Below are 21275 nucleotides of genomic sequence, written 5' to 3'. Positions count from 1 at the left end.
TGGGCAAAGAGAGGCCTAGCAAGAGTACAATGATCCATATACACAATACTGCATGCCAGATGGTTGACATCTTACTATGGGGAGACGCTAACATGGTTTAGAAGATCACTGGCTTCCCATTTTAACCCTCAACAGATCCTTGAGCATATCAACGATGCAGTAGTAAGGAAACACAAAAATCATGTAGTCAGGGTCAAGAAAGGAGTCACTGGCGGTCATAACCTTCATGAGGTCAGAGCTGATAATAACTCTAGAGCCCTGCCTCCCCGTATGAATGTGCAGTGAAAGCCAGTAAATATTGGGTGGAAATGGTCGTCATTAGCAGTGTAGTGCATTTGCTAGATCTTGACTGAATGATGAAGTCGTCAATGAATTCAGAACACTCCTCCCCATTTTACAGTGGCTTCCTTGATGCTCATTTTGTTTTAAACGCTTATAGACAAAACACTCACCTTGACCTTTGCCTTTTAGAAGGGCAACAGCATGATAAATCCAAAATGGAAGCTAACCTTGAAGTATGAATTAGAACTTAAACTGTGAACTCCTGTGTCACAGGGTAGAGCTCCAGAGAGAAAAGTCCCTTAAGGGATTATTGGAAGCCATGCACGATGGACTTATGAAAGTCTATCAATTATCACTCTGGTGTTATCCCAGCAATTTTTTTCTATCTATTTCTTTTTGTCATATTTGAACTCATCATTCTCAGATTTACTATCTTTGACTTTGGATTAACCCCAATTCAACTTATCTAGCTTTACACAAGCATAATGAATAAAATCCCACTTAATTATATGTGCATGTAATTAATTCTTGTTCCTCATCCAGAGCTGGGCTGTGCAGTACAGCAGCCACTAGTCACATGCGGCTAGTCTAAATTGAGACGTGTGTTTAGTTTTGTAAAGCATAAAGACTTACATGCAAAAACAGAATGTGAAATCTCTCATTAATGATTTTTCCTATTGGTTACATGTTGAAATGATATTTGGGAAATCTTGATTAAATTAAAAATATTAAAATTAATTTCATCTGTTCCCTTTTAACTTTTGAAACATGGCTACTAGAAAATTTTAGATCACTCAAACGTCTTGCATATGTCTACTGGATGGCACTGAGCCAGATGTTCTAAATCAGAGACTGTACACTGGCAGCGGAGGCCCACACAGGATTAACAGACACAGTTTGTATGATCTGCACAATGTTAGCCTAAAAGGTGATTTTAATTTCAAACAATTGTTAACACATATAAAATGGGCAATTTTTTTTTTTTTTGGAGACATGGTTTCGTTCTGTTGTCCACACTAGAGTGCAGTAGTACCATCATGGCTCACTGCAGATCTCCCAGGCTCAAGTGATCCCCCACCTCAGCCTCCTGAGTAGCTAGGACCATAGGTGCACACCACCCTGCCTAATTTTTTAATTTTTTTTTGTAGACACAGAATCTTACTATGCTATCCAGGCTGGTCTCGAACTTCTGGGCTCAAACAAACCTCCCACCTCAGCCTCCCAAAGTACTGGGATTACAGGCGTGAGCCATTGCACTTGGCCCAAATCAGGCAATTAAAAACAAACATACCCTGCATTCTTTTTAAAAATAAAGAAATCTGGTAACACTGGGCCCACACACCTACATGGCAAGGATGGCCTGGTGCTTAGTAGGAAGTGCCCGCTTTGCTGCTGCACCAGCTCTCCAGCTCTTCACTGTCCCCACGGGCTCTACTGCTCCTCAACACTGAGGCCAAGGTCAGCTGCCATTATGCACCCTATTCCCAGCCAGCATCACACATGCAAATTCCTCTCCTCGCTTCTGGAGGTATTTGAGTTTAAGAGCTGTATTCTAGAATGGGGGATGGTAGGGGGCATTCTAGGCAACAGCAAATGCGTCAGGAAGGGTCTGATCATGGTATGTCCAAATTAGAGAAAATATCTGGTAAGGCAGGAAGGTTTCAAGTAGATGTGCTCAACATAGGGATTTTTTTTTTTTTTTTCTTGAGGCTGAACATCTAAGTGGAAACGTCCCAGGGGCATTTGGTAATACATAACTGAGTATATATAGGAAGGAGTTGGAGGTTAAGAACAGTGCCCTAGGAACACCCAGAGGCAAGAGGGTTAAGAACAGTGCCTGAAGGACACCCAGAGGCAAGAGGAAGAGAGATGAAACCAGTTCAGGAGTCTGAGAAGGATGGTCAGAGTCAAGAGGGAGGTGTGCTGAGAGAGTGAATTGTAGGAAACCAGGCTTCCCAGAGAAGCAGCCAACAGCAGGCACTAACTAACACCAGTTCTTTGCTAGACCCCATAGTGGCCCTGGTGCTCCTCTTGTCATAACAGCATTGCTTTAATTCTGGCAAAGCTGTATGAGAAAGAAGAAAAAAAATCTATTAAAAGCAATTTCACAAAACTCTAGCTCTGACATTTCTTCAAAATAAATGCTGCCTTTCTGTGCCCCACATTGTAAACAGTCCCACTATTCAGTGACGGCCTCCAAAGAAAAAAACTGCCCATTTCCCTCATCTTAGAGTACCATCTCTTCCCCCTCCCCCCATCATTTTAAAAAATCTATGGTATGTGAAAGACAGAAGTGGTAAGCAATGCATTTGAAAATACACTACATGGACTGAGCTCATGGGTCATCTGACAGTGGATTTTGAAATATTCTAGATGATTAGGATTCTACAGCTACTCTTTTCAAGGCAAATGGAAGAAGTTTTCATTCTCATAATCTTTCTACTCTCTTGGCAAATATTTCCCCAAGTGATTATGTTAGAGCTGAGGATTCAGACTAATTCTGTCCTCTAATTCATTTGATAATCTATCACTGTGACTAAAATATAATGGAGATGACAGATGCTTATAGATAACTATTTTGTGATATTCATTCATGTCCCTGCGTTGGTATCAGCAAATTGCTTTTTATTAGTAGCTAAATAATACTTTGGTTCTTCCATGAGATGATTAATCTAACTAGAGCCAAATGTGGACTTCACTGTGATGCAGAGCAACGAGGTAATGGAAATCTCAGGACTTCTCATTATGGTCTTATTTGTACCAAGACTCTGCAACTCTTTTCCAAATATCAGTTATTTGAGCCCTCTACACTCTTGTTATTGGTTGTGATTGCATCCTATTCATTTTTATAGACTGAGAGATCTGGAATGTTTTTACTAAATCATTCAATCGTGCAGTCCATATTTACTATGGACGTACAATCCATAAGTATCTGCTCACATGTGGGCTGGAAACGGGGGCCACAAAACTGCAGAAGGTAAGGCTGATGCCCCAGAGCTGCTCACACGATAGGAAGGGGACTATATATGTTACAGATTATAATACAGTATGTTAAGGGCTGCAGCAGGAGTCCATATAAGGTACAGAAAGAAGACAGAACAGGGAAGATAGAGAAGACAAGAGCCTAAAGAGGAGGTGGCAGCTGAGCGGGGTCCTAAGTAAGAACACACATTTGCGGCAGGTTAATAGAGGACGCTTATGCGAGGGCACAGTGGAATAAACAGCAATGGGCTTATTTGCAAGTGATGGTCCCTGTAGTTTCTGCAGGAAAAGGGTAGTGTCAGGAGATGAACCAATTCAAGAAGAGTCAGGTTACGGAGAGCCTAATTTTGATATCCCCACAAGGAGACACAAGATACTGGCCAAACTAGTCAAGGACACCAAGGTAAGTATAAGAGAGAGATGAAAACTGTACACATAGTTGATGTGTTTTTCCCCTCATTGATTGGACTATGATTGGACTATATCCTACCTCGCTCTGCATTAGTAGGATTTATGGTCTGTCCTTGCGTTAACTGTATGAAACTGAAGCATAAAGCTGTTGTGTGCATCTATGAGTGATGCAATGAAATAAACCTGTGAATTTTCAAAGCCTGGTTCCTGGAGCAGCAGCATCAGCATCACTTGGGAACTTGTTAGGATTGCAAATTTTCAGGCTCCACCTTAGAGCTATTACAAACTACGAGCACAGTGACCAGCAATCTGTGGTGTAACAAGCCCTCCAGGTGATTCTTATTCCCCTCAAGTTCAAGAACCACTGAAAAGGACCCATAGGATTTTGGTTATTTTACTAATTGATCTACAAGTTTCCTTTTTATTGTGTCTCATGCTGAACCGTCCCATGTAATCAAGTTTTCCTTGGGCTCACTAAATTTTTAATTTCTTTAAATAAAATAAAATAACATTTAAAAATAAAATTAATTTTATTTTTAAATGTTAATTTATTGTGTTCACTTGTTATTTCATTAATGATGCTACACTTCTCATCTATGCCTTGACTGACTGATTGAGACAGGGCCTCACTCTGTCACCCAGGCTGGAGTGCAGTGGTGCAATCACGGCTCACTGCAGCCTCCTCCTCCCCCCACCACGCCCGGCTTATTTTTTTGTAGAGATGAGGTTTCGCCACATTTCCCAGGCTAGTCTTAAACTCCTGAGCTCAAGCGATCCAGCCGCCTTGGCCTGCCCAAGTGCTAGAATTATAGGCGTGCACCACCACACCCAACCCTATGCCATTTTTTAAAAGTATATCTCCTTCCTATCAGCCCCTAGAAAACCCTGCATCTGTAAGTGATAAAACACAATTATCTGTCAGGTGACAAAGAATAGTACAGACATGGGTTTGTAAGTCAAAATAAATTTGAGACAAGTGTTCTTGAATGGATTCCCTTAATCCCTTACCAGCAAATCCCACATCCTCCACGTGACCACGGGGACCCCTCCTTCAGGTATTTAAATATCCCTTGTGCCTGCTGACTAATTATATCTTTTAAGACTCAGGAAAACTACTATTTTTCTTCTGAGCTCTTTGAGAATCCATCAAATGTCAGAATGTCATTTGAGCTGTGACCACAATTGATTATTATTATTATTATTATTATTATTATTTTTAGACAAAGTCTCGCTCTATCGCCCAGGCTGGAGTGCAGTGGTGCCATCTCAGCTCACTGCAACCTCTGCCTCCTGGGTTCAAGCAATTCCCCCTGCCTCAGCCTCCCTAGTAGCTGGGATTACAGGTGCCCACCACACCTGACTAATTTTTATAGTTTCTAGTAGAGACGGAGTTTCATGACGTTGGGTAGGCTGGTCTCGAACTCCTGACCTCAGGTGATCTACCCGCCTCAGCCTCCCAAAGTGCTGGGATTACAGGCATGAGCCACCGTGCCTGACTTTTTTTATTATTAACAAAACAGGCTTCTCATCAATAATACATACATTCCAAGAGAGCAAGAACTTTGTCTTGTTCACTGTTGTATGCCCAGAACGTAACACATCACTTGACACCTGACACATGATAGGTGTTCAGTAAATATGTGTTGAATAAACAAGTTAATTCATTAGCACCTACTGTACACTAGGCTCTAGGAATATGGGGGAAAAAAAGGCAGATCTATGCTCCCCCTTCATGTGGCACCTACCGACACAATGCAAAGAACTGGGTTTTGTTCCCTTATTATCTGATTATTGCTGCCACTCTTCTCAACTATGCGGTTTTTAAAACCTGCACCACCTTCCTAGGAAACCTCAAATCTGTAAGTGATAAAAAGCAACTTCTGGTCAGGTTGCAAAGAATCTTTGGGGCTGTGAAGCCCCAAAGATGAGTAAGAAATGGTCCTTGCCTGTGTCCCTGCCTGGATACAATGAGATGGACAGCATCTGGCCATGGCCACCACCAGCCTGCCTCTCTTGACCGCTGACCGCCACCAGAATTTATGGGCAAAGGTACAAATGGAGATACCCTTCTCCCCACATGTCTCAATGTTAAAAGTTTGAATTCAACCTAACCAACTTAAAATATGTTCTATCTTCCTATTTTTACAAACATATCTTCATAACAAAATCAAAACTATGAAAAAGCAACAGTTCATACTAAATAGCTATGGAGAGTACAAATCCCAAATTAACTTCATTTCCCACCAAAGGCCATGATCCCCTCTGGGGCTGCCCTGTCCAGGAGGTTAACCAATGCAGCTGGTCTGAACTGGGGTACGCTGGAAGCGTCAACACACATCTGATTTTGAAACCTAGTGTTTTTTTTTAAAAAAGAATGTAAACGTCTCACTAGTAATGTTTACATTGATCACTTACTGAAATTATAGTTTGGCTCTATTAGGTCAACATAAAATGAATTTTACTTCTTACTGCATACTTTAAAAAAAAAAAAAAACATGGCTACTAGAGAATTAAAATGACACCTGTCACATTATCTTTCTCTGGGACAGTGAGCTCTAGGAGGCAGGCAAGGATGGAAGGAAAGGATCCTGCTGCCAATAGGCACCCACAGCCACTTCCCCATCTCCCTAATCTTATCTCCCTGGAATCCCATGGGGTGAACACCCACCTTCTTGTCCTCTTCCCCAAGAAGCCAGGGAGGCTTTTCACCCCCGACCCAGGCTCAGCTGCTTGCCCACCATCACTCTACCATCACACCCCTACCTGGACAGTGGCTGAGGAAAGGGCAAATACAGGCCGAGCACAGTGGCCAGCAGGTACTCCCTCATCTCTCAAAAAGCCATGCCACTCAGCCTCTGCCCACCAAGTGCTCCCAGAGCCCACCTCCACTGGTTTCACCCTGTCACGCTCCTCAAGGGAATGTAAACTCAGAGGACCAGATCCAAATGTAGAATTCCCAGCCTCCTCAGCACTGGAAGCCTGTTACAAGGGGGAGAGCCGAGCCCTGGTCATGGTCCCCTTTTCCCCCCACCCAGGGCTCCATCCTGCTCCTCGAAGGCCTCCCCCACATACACGTAGACTAGGAAGCCCACAGGAACCAGCTCCATGCACTCATTCCTCCTTCCATCCTGTCTCTGATGAGAAGCATCTCTTGGCCACCCCTTCAGGCCACCTTCTGCAGGACAAGCAGGCCCTGGAAGTGGTCCTGTGGCCCTTTGCAAGCAACCACCCTCCAGACCTGGCACACTCCTGAGGAGCACTAGTGCAGGGCCCTCTGTGACACAGGGCCTGAGGGACCCCATTGTCTGACCTAAGGACCATGCTGACAGTATCCACCAGAACAGCTAAAGCTAAAAAGACAACACTAATACCAACCGTAGGTGAGCGTGGAACTGCTCCTCAACCTGCGCTCATTAGGAAACGTACATTGATACTTTTGGGTAGTATTACTAACAATGAACATACCTTATGACTCAGCAATTCCACTCCTAGGTGCACATCCCACATAAATGTGGGCACATGTTCACCAAAACCCAGGGACAGTAATGCTCACAGGGACACTATTCATGATAGCCACAAACTGGACACTACACAAATGCCCTCAATAGTAGAAGGAATAATGAAATGGAGCTGTCACAGAATGGAGTGCTGCACTTAAACAGAATAAACTACAACTACATGTGACAACATGGATGAATCCAACAAAGAGAATGTACTGCAAAAGCAGCCAGACACCAGAGAATAGACGCCATCATTTCATTCACAGAAAGCTCAAACACAGGCAAAAGTAATAAAAGGTAACAGATATCAAAAGAGAGGTTACTCTGGGCATTACTTTGGGAAAGAAGATAGTGGGAGTGACTTGGAGAGCCACCATGGGGGCTTTGGGATTGTTCTATCCCTTGATCTGAGTAGTGGTCATCTGAGTGTGTACATTTTGTGAAAATTCATGTTGTACACTTATGATCTCAGATGAAGCACTTATGTGCTTCTCTCTATGTACGATCTACTTAAGAAAAAATTTCACTTAAAAAAAGATTACTGCAAAAAAAAAGTGTGAGTTGAAGATAATAATACAAACACAACACCAAAAAATGGCAGGGCCTCTCACTCCCCTAGTAAAAGCTTTTGTCAGCCCTACCACAAAGCTGAAAAGCAATGACAATCCAGCAAACAAATGTGAAATTATGGATAAAATAACTGGAAATATGGATTTATATTCAAAATCATTAACAATAAATGTCACTCTAAGTGACTCTAAATATCTCTATGTCTTATCAGCTGATGACAGTATAAAGCCATCAGGACTAGTGAGACATTTTACAATACTGTTTATTTCATCTTTATCTCCTCTTTTTATGTACATGTTTGCTTATTTTATAATATGCCTTCTATGTTATCAAAGAATACAAGTATAAAATTGATAAAGTATTATTGGTACTTATCACAATCTTTACCGATGAGGTTTAAGCAAAAACGTTTGGAACCTCTTATCTGAATGTATGTGCATAAATACATCATCTTATCTCTCAGGAAAAAGGTTCAAGGGTATCCAGACTTTGCAGAAATTCTCGACTTTTAGAATTATTTGTAAATCTCTGATAAGAAAGATGATGGAATCACCAGTAAATTTGCTTTAAATTTTTATTTTTCTTGTGAAAATAGCTGAAGCGGGAGGTTAAATTTAACTTTATCTCCCTTCAAACCTTGAGTAATAGTCCGGAAAGAGGATTTATGTCACCGCACTGAGTTCCCACTACCGCCTCCTGGAAAAGGCCAACAAAGAGGTGAACCCTGCAACTCATGGCCTGGCCAGACAAGCGGTTAAACAGGAAAGCACAAACTCCTCTCCTCAGTGGGAATAACCAACTGCAAATCTGACCTGGTGGCCCCCTGGTCTGGATAAACAGAACCCTTGTTTGGTTGGGGAGGGTCAGAGGTACAGCGCTGACCTGGAAGCCTTGTGACCAGAAACCACATCCACTCTCACAAGCTCCCTGTCTTGATTTTCCTCTTTGATTGATTAGCCTAGTTACCACAGACGGATTCAACTGTACAACAGATGGCAGCTTCTAGATCAACATCAGAGCAATGTTATGGTCCAGGAATGTGACACGGGTTGAATATCTTCTAACTGGACTTAGAAAACCAGAGATCTATACACATGTTCGTGAATTCCAACTTTCCTCCACCCTGTTTCTGCTACCAGGGCACATTCCATGTTGATCTCTTTTATGCCAATCAACCTGATTTTATTGCTTTTTGTCACACATTTTAAACACTGATTTTCACAGAGTTATAGTCCCCGTGGCCTCCCCACGCCACAACCAAACAAATGTGCTTTTACTGCCTCAAGGAGGATATAAGTAATTTACTTGTAAAAGTGAGCTGAGCTCTCAGGAGAAATTCAGCCTCATGCTTCATTCTGATGGATTTCAGTTCTCAATCTGTCCGGGACAGTCAATTAAAGATTAAGTTGGCACTGGAGCGAAACCTTCCAAGGCTCGTTCAGGTAGGGCCAGACACCCTCCATCAGGCCAAACAAGGGATGGGGATAAAGGATATGGACCTGGCTCTCCTCCTGGGGATGCCAGAGAGAACTTCTCTAGAAATAAATAGCCTCCCACTCCTGTAACTCTCAGGGTCATACTTAAAAAGATGTAAGAAATGCACCAACGCTTCTTGTTAATTGGAACAGCCTTTATAAAGTGGGAATGCTGTAAAAATGAAATGAGATAATGTGTGTGTGCACAGCATATAGGGCCATGCCTGGCATAGGGTACATGCTCAGTTATTGATCACTACAGCAAAGGTCAAGTGTATCTTGTAAAACATAGCTTGTTAAAATGTGACTGCTACTTCTGACTACTCCCATCTCCAGCTTAATGGAAATAAGATCAAGGGACACCTGGAGAGGATCATCCACTTTGGATGAGGTCAGTCTCTTACTGCTGCTCCCATAGCCCAAGCAGGGGCTGCCATTCTGTAAAGGGACAGACTCCCTCAATTCCTGGGAGTTTGGGGTGGAGGTGATGCAGGGAAGGCATCCCTGGAGACGGTCCTGTTCCCCTTGCTGGGTGTAATTCACAGGCCTGGGCTTGGGAGACTTATAATGGAGCTGAGTGGCCTTCGGCAAGCCCAGGCAGCTCCCCACCCACCAGCATCCATTAAATACCTCCTGTAGGGCTGGTGGGCAACACCTGTCCTCCCACCCGTCTTAGCCTGTGCTTCACTCAAATCACTTGTCAGCAACTCAAATCACACGCATCTTCCTTATTAAACTCTAGAGCAGTGATTTTCAAGCTGTTTTCTCAGAAACTCTATAGAGGGAGCCCGTGGCAAGGGCACAGAACTTCAAGCCCTAACATTGCCTTTGCCCAGAAAAGCTTGACTTGGTTGTTTCCCATTTTGGAATGTCCACCCAAGATGTTGTTTGAGCCAAGGATTCTCTAGCTAAGGAAGAAAAAGAGTTGAAAATCACTACTTTATTGGAGATCAATCTTATGAACCCTTAAAGGAATCTTTAATAAGCTCTTATAGCAAATGCAGATTTGTCGAAAGAAACTACAACTCTTTCGCCTACAAGCCCTCCCCAGAGCCAAGGCTGGACTATGAACCTGTTACTTAACTGGGCACTCCAGTGTGGGCTAAGCCATCTTAAAACTAGGGCCCTGCCCTGATTGCTAAGTGACTTAACTTGATGCAAAATAAGAAGCCACACTCTGGGTTTCTTGCCTAAAGGAACGTGTGGCCGACATGACCCATAGGTGGTCCCTCTCTGACAATCATCAAATATTAGCAAGAGCCACGGCATTGTCAAGAGCTCTTTGGGCAGCTGCCTGAGGGCCAGAATCTGGCACGCTGGCTGAAGCAGAGTCCTCGCCTTGCGCGCCAAGGACTTTGCAGCTGTGGGCACTCCCCTCTCCTGCAACGATGTGCGTAACTTCAATAAATGGTGCTGGGGACAGAGGAAGGCATGTAAGCATGCAGCCATGCAGCATCAAAGCGTGCTCACCAGCAAGCAGCTGCTTTGAGGGTCTGTGGGCATCATCTTTGGGCAACGGGTTGTACAGGCCGCTGGCGAGGGGACAAGACTCACTGGGCACTGTGTCTGTTCTCAGGGAGCTTAGAACCTGGAGCAGAAACTAAGTGTCTACCCTGATGTCCATACTCTGTGGCAGGGGGATCTGTGACAACCTTTCCAACAAGAAAAAATTGAGAGAGCCAGACAAGGGAGGGATACAGTCCTCTTTGTAAAGGGTTTTTGGATTGGGTGACTGCATGACCTCATGGCCCAAAGGGAGGGGTAGTTTGTGAAATTTTTTCCGAAAAAATCCTTGTTTAGATGATAAATGTTACGATCACCATACATAATGTGAGCTGGTCCTTGAAGGACCTATGGAATGCACACAGATAGGAAGCACTCTGCAGGATGGGAAGAACTAGTGGAAAAAGCCATGAGGTGGGAAAGCGTGGGCGTTTTGGGGGAATGTCAAGCTGGAGTCTGCAGTGGCTGGAGCATAAAGGGCATGAAGCGGAGTCTAAAGAGAGATGAGATGAGATGAGATACACGCGGATTCCGAGGGGCCACACAGGACGAGTTTACGCTTTCTTTGCCCAGCGATGATGTCCCATGGAGCTTTCTGAGCAAGAATGTCATAGTCAGAGGTGAGCCATGGCACAAAGGAGCAGGGAGAAATGGGAGTCCCTGGCTGGCAGAGCAAGGAGGGCCTGGCTGGTGGGAGAAGGACCATGGCAGCCGGAAGGCCAGGCATCCGAATTATCCCGCCCCAGCCTGGCCACTGCCCTGCTCTTTACCCTCCCAGGCCGCCTGTCACTCTGAGGAATGTGGCTCACTCTCCCTAAGCGGGAGGCAACTTGCTTATGCCACTTCCTGAACCCAGACTGGTCCCAGGACCGTCTATTTTTGGCTCTCCCAAGCCAGTGTTTGACAAGAAAAGCACAGCTGCCAGTAATTTTGCCCCAGTGGAACCTACTGTTCTATAAAGGGTCATGCCAGTTTCTGCACATGAATTATGGTCACCTGGACCCAAGACCAAGGGAAGCACCTCCGTCTTTAGCATCACGGTGCACTAGAGTCTTTCCCGGACCTGGGAAAAGTAGGCTGGTGCCTTTGTTCAGCTTGCACAGAAGTAGAAACAGAAGTCCAGCTTGCACAGAAGTCCAGTTGTTCCTGGGACTGTGTTTGTTCAAGGGGCACCAGGGCACCAAGAGACACACTCACTTCCTAGTGCATACAGCCTGCTCCGTGCCCAACAATAGCTGCATGGGGTGAGGGAGAAAACTGCAAAGCCGGCCAGGGCTACACTCCTTATGGAATGATCCCTGGAGTAAAAGGGATTTGTAGTCGAGGAGTTATGTTTAGAAAGGACCCACTCAGGACAGGAATGAGCTTAGAAACTTCATACCAACTAAAGCTTCATCCCTGGCCAGCTGAGTACCCACTTCTCCCCTCTATCACCCTACGAATCCATTCACCATCTTTGCTTGGATTATTTTTTTTAAACTCTCAGATTTCTCAGCCCCCAAACTCTTGCCTCTCCAATATATCTTCAAAACTGGGGTCCAAGATGGTGAGCCCCTTAACGGAAAGGCTAGGTATTAATATCCTGTGTTACCTCTGCACCCAGTACAGTGAAATAAATTTGAAGCGAATGAATAAAGAAGCAAACCAATGAATGGATGTCCCTTGGGCAGCTCCGCCGGGGCAGCGAGGCCTCTCCCCACACCAACCCCTGAGAAATGTGAGTGGCACTACTGTAGTCACACAGGGACAGCTGAGGCCGAGAGGACTTGTTGGCAATGCAGTCAGGAAGAGTGAAGAGAATCAGGCAGCAGTCTGAAAGAAATGTGCAAATCCAGCCTCTCTGTTGCTTTTCCTTTTGGAATGTTTCTAATGCACCAAATGCGGATGGTGAAGCTCTAGATTCATTTTCCCCAGGAAAACATGTTTTCTTTGCTTGCTTAAGTGAAGCTCAGTGGGAAAAGTTTTGGCTGACTAGGAGAGTTGATGTTGGCAAATGTGGGTAGAGCTGATGAATGCCATGATCCTCACCAATAGTTTGTACACCCTAAGAAATTAATAATGATAACACTGATGACAATAATAGATGCTACCATTTAATTAGTATATACTGGGTGCAAGGCATTATGCTAAGCACTTGACATGCATTGTATACTGAAGAGTCACAGTTGTACTTAGGACATAGATACTATTATTATCTCTGGTTTTAGATGAGGTTTAATGAGATTAAGCCTCTTGCTCAAGGTCACATAGCTAGTAAGTGGCAGAACAGTGATTTAAACCCAGGATAAGTGATAGCAAATTTACTTCTACACTGTAGTGCCATTCAATTTTTTTTCATGGATAAATGGTCATACTCTTCAGGGAAGAGGTAGAAAGAAGAAAGGGCCTGCTAACTGCCAGACAACATGCTAGGTTATTTATACAGGTTGAGCATCCCTAGTCTGAAATCCAAAATGCTCCAAAATATGAAACTTTTTGAGTACTACCAAGTGGAGAATTCCACACTTGACCTCATGTGATGAGTTGCAGTCAAACTGCAGTCAGCACTTTGTTCCATGCACAAAATTAGTTAGACTATTGTATCAAATTACCTTCAAGCTATGTGCATAAGGTGTATATGGAACAAAAGAATTTCATGTGGAGACTTGGGTCCTATCCCCAAAATATCTCATCATGCACATGCACATATTCCAAAATTAAAAAAAAAATAGAAACAGTTCTGGTCCCAAGCTTTTTGGGGATAAGGGGTACTCAACCTGTATGTAAACTCACTTGATGAAATGCTTAATGATGAAAACTGCATTATGTCCCCTTTTTGCAAATAAGGCACCTGTATCTCAGAGAAGTTAACTAGCAGGTCTGCAGTCATAAATGATAGTACAAGTGAAGAGAATTGAGAATAGCAAACCAATTTTAGTAATCAATCAATGCCAGAACACAGGCCAAAATAGGGTAGGTATGAGCAGTAGCTTATGCTAAGTGTTGAACTAGACCAGAGGTTGGCAAACTTTTTCTGTAAAGGGCCAGATATGGTCAATAGGATTTGGCCCATGGGCCATAGTTCGTTGACCCTTGAACAAGATGATACTGATACGTGGAAAGTTTGAACCTTTGTGAGACTCCTGTTCCTAACAGTAGTATTCATATATGAATCCATTAATAATTTATAAGTTTAGTTTAATCTATCAACTTAGTAAAATCATTAACATATAATAAAAAGGTAAACCTGGGTAATTATTAAATAAACTCCAATGAGAAAATTCTAAGGCACATGCATGTTTTATAGAGGGAAAAGTAAGAAAAATATATTCCACTGAGGGGGGAAAAAAAGTAACACATTTGTACTATGAGCCCTGAATACAGAACAGATGCCAAGGCTTAAACTGACATCCAAATCCTTCCCTCTTCTTTGGAGTATGGACCAGGGCTTAGATGAGTTGGTGGCTTGGGTAATTAAGAACTCTAAAGATCACTGCCTTCAATCTAAAAGGCTACATGTTCACAGAAAGCTTTTTCCTTGCGTGGATGCCAGACACTTATGCACAGTGCCATTTTCACTGAAGAGTAAAAGAGCTTAGTTCACTGAGAAAGAAAGAATTAAAGGATTTGAAATATCTGAATCAGAAATAATCCATCTTCATAAACAGCAGTGAGAAGGGAGGGTACCGTAGGATGGCCTATCATTTACAGGGGGGAAACGACCTCCAGTAACTGACTGAAGTTCTGTCTTTGGTCAATGACCTTCAGCAATGTTCCTAGTCCTAGGTCTACCTGTGAAACCTGAAAAACTCCCCAGAAATGGGTGATGGGAGAAAACAAACAAGAAGCACAGGGTGGTATTTATTTCATATGGAAAATTATCTGGCTCAATATCTCATTCAATAATCAATTATTTCAATATTCAGGATCTGAGTCAATACTCGGTGTTTACTGAGTGCCCACTCAGTGCCTGGACCCATGCAAAGTTCAGGGAGACAACATTAGCAAGACAGCCAAGGTCTTTATCCTCAAGAACTTCAGAGTTTCCTGGGAGGATCATTTAGGAGATATGTTTTTAATCTCAACCATTATAAAGTATTTCTAATAAGGTTTGCTTGCGAAAGACCTTCTCTGATTTTTCTTTATCGAGGTATCTTAGGACGCTATTGTCCAAAATAAAAACTTTTATTTTGATAGTTTTTGGGGTACAGGTGTTTTTTGGATTAGCTCTTTAGTGGTGTTGTCTGAGATTTTAGTGCACCCATCACCCAAGCAGCGTACATTCTACCCAGTATGTAGTCTTTTATCCCTCACCCACCTCCCAATGTCCCCACACTCCAGTTGCCAAAGTTCATTATATCACTTTATGCCTTTGTGTCCTCATAGCCTAGCTCCCACTTAGAAGTGAGAACATGAGATATTTGGTTTTCCATGTCTGAGAACCCCACTTTCCTAGAGCACATTCTCACCATTTTTCCCCTTCCTCCCTAATAACCCCAAACTTACTGAACTGGCTTTCTCTGCAGCTGCCAGGAGATATCATCTCTAAGTGTGTTACTGACAACTTGAAACGTATCACAACATCCTCAGACAGCTCCTTCGCTTCTCTCAGTGAGCCATGAGGATACAGAAAGCGGGGTCAGCAATGTGAGGCTGAAGCCCTTGGGTCATCATGACGCAGGGGGTCCAGTGCATGTCACCCCCCGGGTGGCAATGAGGAATTGATTGCTGGTCTCATTGCAGTGACAAAACCTCAGGCAGTACGTCTTTGCATGATCCATGTATCCATCCATCCAATCATTCACGACATGTACCAAAAATTTACCATTAGTGACACTGTGGTACTTTCACAGTGTTTCACAACTATCACCACTATCTAGTTCCAGAACACTGTCCTCACTCTGAGAGCCTCATGTCCATCAAGCAGTCACTCTCCACTCTCTCTCCCCCATCCCCTCCCTGGAAACCACTAATCTGCTTTCCGTCTCTATGGATTTGCCTATTCTGGACATTTCTTATGAATGGCATCTCACAATATGTGTTCTTTTGTGACCGCCTTCTTTCATTTAATGTTTTCTAGGTTCATTCATGTCATAGCATGTATCTATACTTCATTCCTTTTTATGACTGAACATCATTGTATGGATATACCATTTTGTTTATCCATTATCTGCTGATAGACATTTGGGTTTCTTCCTCCTCTTAGCTATTATAAAGAGCGCTATGAACATTCTTGTATGGTTTTTGCTTAAATGCTTATTTTCAATACTTTTGAGAACATACCCATTAATTAATTTTTAACAAGCGTTTCTGAGCTTCTGTTATACTTTAGACACACTGTGATGGCGTGGTAGGAGGGAGTGTTAAAAAAGTAGTAAGATATGATTTAGGTCTCCAAGAATTAAAGTTAGACAAAGCAGAAACACATTAGTAATAATACTTATAACAACATATTACTAACAGCCAGGTTTTATTCAGCACTTACTGTGTGCTGGGCTCTGTTTTAAACACTTCATGTGTAGCCCCTCATGTAATCTTCACAAAAAAAACTATGAGCAGGTACTACTAACACCCTAATTAGAGAAGCCTTTTCTAAGCATATGGAGGCCGAAGCAGGGAAGTGAATGGAGGTGATGGCCAAAGCTAAGGAAACAGAAGAGATAACCCAGAGGGAGAGTGGAGAATGAGAAGGGGGGTGATTAAAGATGAAACCGGGGCAGGGAGGGGGATTGCAGGGAGATCTGAGGGATGGTCCAAGGAAGGGGAGATCTGGAGGAAGACTCAGAAGAAATGGCTTGGGAGATGTTAGAGACAAAGAGAAGAAACTCTGTCAGAAATGCCAAGGGAGAAGAGAATGTCAAAAACCCCATCTGCTGCTGCCAATTGGTAAAGCAACACAAGAACCACCAGGGGACCACTGGATTTAGGGTCCAGGAGTCTAGTGACACAGCAAAGCACATTCATGCTGCAGTGGAGTCAGGAGCCAGAGGGCAGGGCAGCAGAGACAGAAACAGCAGAAAGGAAACAGAGGGCTATAGAGGGGAGAAGGAGGGTTCTTGGCTGACGTGGCCTGCAGTAGCAGAGTCGACAAGCTGAAGAAACCAGGAGAGAGCTGAAAGGAGGCTGAGAAATTCACTTTGCACACCTCCAAAGGACAAAAAATCCAATGCACGTAAATCATCAATTTCCTAGGAAAAGGAACGAAGGAGCATTCACACCTAGATATACTCAGGGTTAAAGCAACTGTTCTCATGAGCAGACAGGCAAAGCACGGTAACTGCACACAAAGGAACAGAGGGCAGGCTCATCTGAGCTTACTGCCCCATTCCATTAGGAGTCAAGAGCTGCATAATCAGGAGGAAATGACCGTGACAAGGAAGTATTTTTGCCTAGGCAACGTACTGTTGAGATATGAAGAAACAAAAACCCTTTTCAGATACTTTAGAACCAAGGAAATATATCAATCATAAGACTTTTACCATGAAAGCTTTTCAAAGACATATGCCAGCTAACTGACAGCTAAAATCAAGAACTGAGGTATGGGCAGGTCCCAGTATACAAGGAGGGGCAGAGAGGTATGACATCATCTAAATTTAAAAAATATAGAAAACCTGGCCAGGCGTGGTGGCTCACACCTGTAATCCCAGTGCTTTGGGAGGCCGAGGCGGGCAGATTGCTTTGAACTCAGGAGTTCGAGAACAGCATGGCCAACGTGGCAAAATCCTGTCCCTACAAAAAACACAAAAATTAGCCAAGTGTTTGTGGCACATGCCTGTAGTCCCATCTACTCGGGAGGCTGAGGCTGGAGAATCACTTGAGCCCAGGAAGCAGAGGTTGTGGTGAGCCGGGATTGCACCACTGCACTCCAGCCTGGGTGACAGTGAGACCTCATCTAATATATAAATAAATATATATATCCATATATATCCATATCCATATATATATATCTATATATATCTATATCTATATATATCTATATATATATATATCTATATATATCTATATATATATATCTATATATATCTATATATATAGATATATATATCCTCTTCTATATCATTTTTAACAGCTTTACTGAGGTAGAAGTGACATACAAAAACTGCAAATATTTAACAGAAGCAATTGGATGAGTTTGGACACACACATATACTTATGCAACCATCACCACAATCAAGGTAACAGGTATCTCCAAAAGTGTCTTGTGTCTTTGTGCTTTGTTTGTTTTATTGTGGTAAAAACACTTAACATGAAATCTACCCTCTTATGAATTTTTAAGTGCCCACTTAAAAATTATATTGTTGACCACAGATATGTATTGTACAGCAAATCTCTGGAAGTAATTCACCTTGCATAACCATCACTTCATACGACTTGGACAACTCCCCATTTTGGTGTTTACACAACTACATATGTTTATCAAAACTCATCAAGTCCTACACTTAAAGGGGTACATTTTATTGCATGTAAGCAATACCTCACAATAAATTAAACTTTTAAAAATAAAAAAAAAAAGGTAACAGGAGCAAACAAGGCCAGGTATATTTAAGATACACTGTAAAGGATGAATATTTCATAAAACAAACACCACCTAAAAATTAGAACAAAGAGAAACTGAGGAGGACAACATCATATGGGTGAATTTAAGGCTGCTTTATTAGTCCTAGATTGATAACTAGATTTAAAAAAAGACCATAGAGAACCATTACTTAACAAAACTATAAATGAATAACTAAAAAGAATAGCAAAAACTTGAGTAACTGGAGATTAATAGATTCTAACTACTAGATGTGTTATCTCATTTCTACCTATTTACAGTTACGCTATCAGATGGTCACTATGCCCAGTGGAAAATAAGGAAACAGAGACAAATTAAGATTGGGTAATGTGGCAAAGGCCTTGCAGCCACAGGAATAGGAATTCAAACCCAACTCAGTTGCTGTGAAGGTGACAATAGCCAATCCTAGTCATTTACACGTGTAAAGCTGCCACTTTTAAATGTAAAAATAGCATTTCCTTATGTTTCCCTATCTCATTTTCATCTTTCCACCATACAATAAAGGGCACAACAAATTCATGTGGGATTTGTTTTTTCCATCAGTTTCTGGGTCCAATATTTGCCAAATCATGTGATCAGATGCACCTAAAAATAAGCTCCACTAAAAATCACCCAGATCCAGAAGTCTATTAAGCTATGAACACAGAGAAAAATCACTGCTTGTAACTGACAGCCAATCACAGACATGGTGATCCTACAGAATTGGGGTAGAAAGTAAATATGATTCTGCAAATGTTTCTTTGGATTCTCATTCATAACCTTTATGGTCACACTGAAACTGTCTACAGCAGGATGAAATGTTTAAAGAGTTTTCTCAAACTTTTTCATTTGAGGACTACGCCACTTGGACAGGAAAAATCCTACAACACTGATCTGATCTGGAACCACCCAATTTCAAGTATTCTCTCTCACTGTTCCTATAAACTATCTGTATGCCCCAGGGTATGTGCCGATCATCAGGAGCTGTGGAAAAGGGGCCCCAGACTAAGGGGTCATAAAACTCTTCCAAGAGAATTTGATGCCAGACCTTGCTCTGAAGGATAAACAGGAATTATCCAGATAAAGAAGTTAGAGTTGTGTTGTGGGAAGTCAGGGACCCCAAACGGAAGGACCGGCTGAAACCATGGCAGAAGAACATGGATTGTGAAGATTTCATGGACATTTATTAGTTCCCCAAATTAATACTTTTGTAATTTCTTATGCCTGTCTTTACTGCAGTCTCTAAACATAAATTGTAAAGATTTCATGGACACTTATCACTTCCCCAATCAATACCCTTGTGATTTCCTATGCCTGTCTTTACTTTAATCTCTTAATCCTGTCAGCTGAGGAGGATGTATATCTCTTCAGGACCCTGTAATAATTGCATTAACTGCACAAATTGTACAGCATGTGTGTTTGAGCAATATGAAATGTGGGCACCTTGAAAAAAGAACAGGATAACAGCAATTATTCAGGGAATAAGAGAGATAACCTTAAACTCTGACCGCTGGTGAGCCGGGCAGAACAGAGCCATATTTCTCTTCTTTCAAAAGCAAATCGGAGAAATATCGCTGAATTCTTTTTCTCAGCATGGAACATCCCTGGGAAAGAGAATACGTGCCTGGAGGTATAGGCTTATAAACAACCCCCCCAGGTGCACCTGTCTCTTATGGTCAAGACTGCAGGGGTAAAATAGACCCTAGTCTCCCACAGCACTCCCAGGCTTATCGGGAAGAGGAAATTCCCGCCTAATAAATTTTGGTCAGACCAGTTGATCTCAAAACCCTGTCTCCTGATAAGATGTTATCAATGACAATGGTACCCGAAACTTCATTAGCAATTTTAATTTCGCCCCGGTCCTGTGCTCCTGTGATCTCGCCCTGCCTCCCTTTGCCTTGTGATATTCTATTACCTTGTAAAGTACTTGACGTCTGTGACCCACACCTATTTGCACACTCCCTCCCCTTTTGAAACTCCCTAATAAAAACTTGCTGGTTTTTGCAGCTTGTGGGGCATCACGGAACCTACTGACATGTGATGTCTCCCCCGGACGCCCAGCTTTAAAATTTCTCTCTTTTGTACTCTGTCCCTTTATTTCTCAAGCTGGCCGACGCTTAAGGAAAACAGAAAAGAACCTACGTGAATATTGGGGCAGATTCCCCGATATCTGGCGCCCAACATAGATTCCCTAATAGAGTTGAGGCTACTCCAAGGAGAAGGAGGAAAAAGTCTGGAAGTCCAATGGCACGTACAGAATGCAATTGGTATATGGCTATAGCTGTGTTGTCCAATGATAGCCACATGTGACTAGTGAGCACTTGCAATGTAGCTGGTCTAAAGTAAAATACGCTGTACATTTTCTACTATGTTAAAAAAAATAAAGTAGCTACATTTAAGAGTAGAAACATGCAAAATTAATTTTAATAATATTCAATATTTAATCCAAAATATCTGAAGTGTCATTTCAATGCATGGTCAACACAAAAGTTATTAAGATATTTTACAGTCTTTTTTTGGTACTAACTCTTTGAAATCCTCTGTGTATAGTTTCTTTGCTTCCATCTATTTTCTCCCCAGTACAGTTTGGGACCCTCACCACAATCAACATCCCCATTTCTGCTTTCTAGCCCAGGCTGTGGATGGTTGCCCACACTTCAAGAAATAATGCAGCATTGCTAATTATTTTGAATGTCCATCATTTGCAGAGTATCTAACATTAAAAATAATAATAATAAAGCACCTCTACACACTGCCTCTCTCTAACAATCCAATAATCAAGTGAGGTGCTGCAAACAATACAGTACCCCAGGGGTTATAGACAACGAAGAGGACTGCAAGGCTCAGTGACCTGACCAAGGTAACACTTCAGTGAGGTCTTTTACCTCTGGGACCAGGGTTCTTTCCTCGCTCCACCACTAGCACAGCTCCTCAGGCTGGTGTGTGCTAGGGAAAGCAGGCTGCTCCTCTTGCCTGCCTTGGAGTGTCCACCACTGGGTGGCTGTAAGGGGCAATCTCACAGTTATAGGAACAGGTCAG

General features: G+C 42.6%; 1 protein-coding gene and 1 long non-coding RNA gene across 10 annotated transcripts in view; both read right to left on the bottom strand.

The window, feature by feature from the left end:
- Positions 1-17592, bottom strand: part of LOC129050201 (uncharacterized) — a 41986-nt gene extending 24394 nt beyond the window's left edge. For both annotated transcript variants that reach the window (XR_010137244.1, XR_010137243.1), the window contains exon 1: positions 6748-17592. This is a non-coding gene — a long non-coding RNA (uncharacterized LOC129050201). The remainder of the gene's footprint in view (positions 1-6747) is intronic.
- SLCO3A1 (solute carrier organic anion transporter family member 3A1) overlaps positions 1-21275 on the bottom strand; it is a 323050-nt gene that overhangs the window by 178334 nt on the left and 123441 nt on the right. The gene's annotated exons all lie outside the window — the stretch shown is intronic.

The sequence above is a fragment of the Pongo abelii genome, chromosome 16, assembly GCF_028885655.2.
Source record: "Pongo abelii isolate AG06213 chromosome 16, NHGRI_mPonAbe1-v2.0_pri, whole genome shotgun sequence".
In the NCBI taxonomy this organism is placed as follows: domain Eukaryota; kingdom Metazoa; phylum Chordata; class Mammalia; order Primates; family Hominidae; genus Pongo; species Pongo abelii.
Note: the sequence above shows the minus strand (reverse complement) of the source record. Positions and strands in the feature narration are given on the sequence as shown.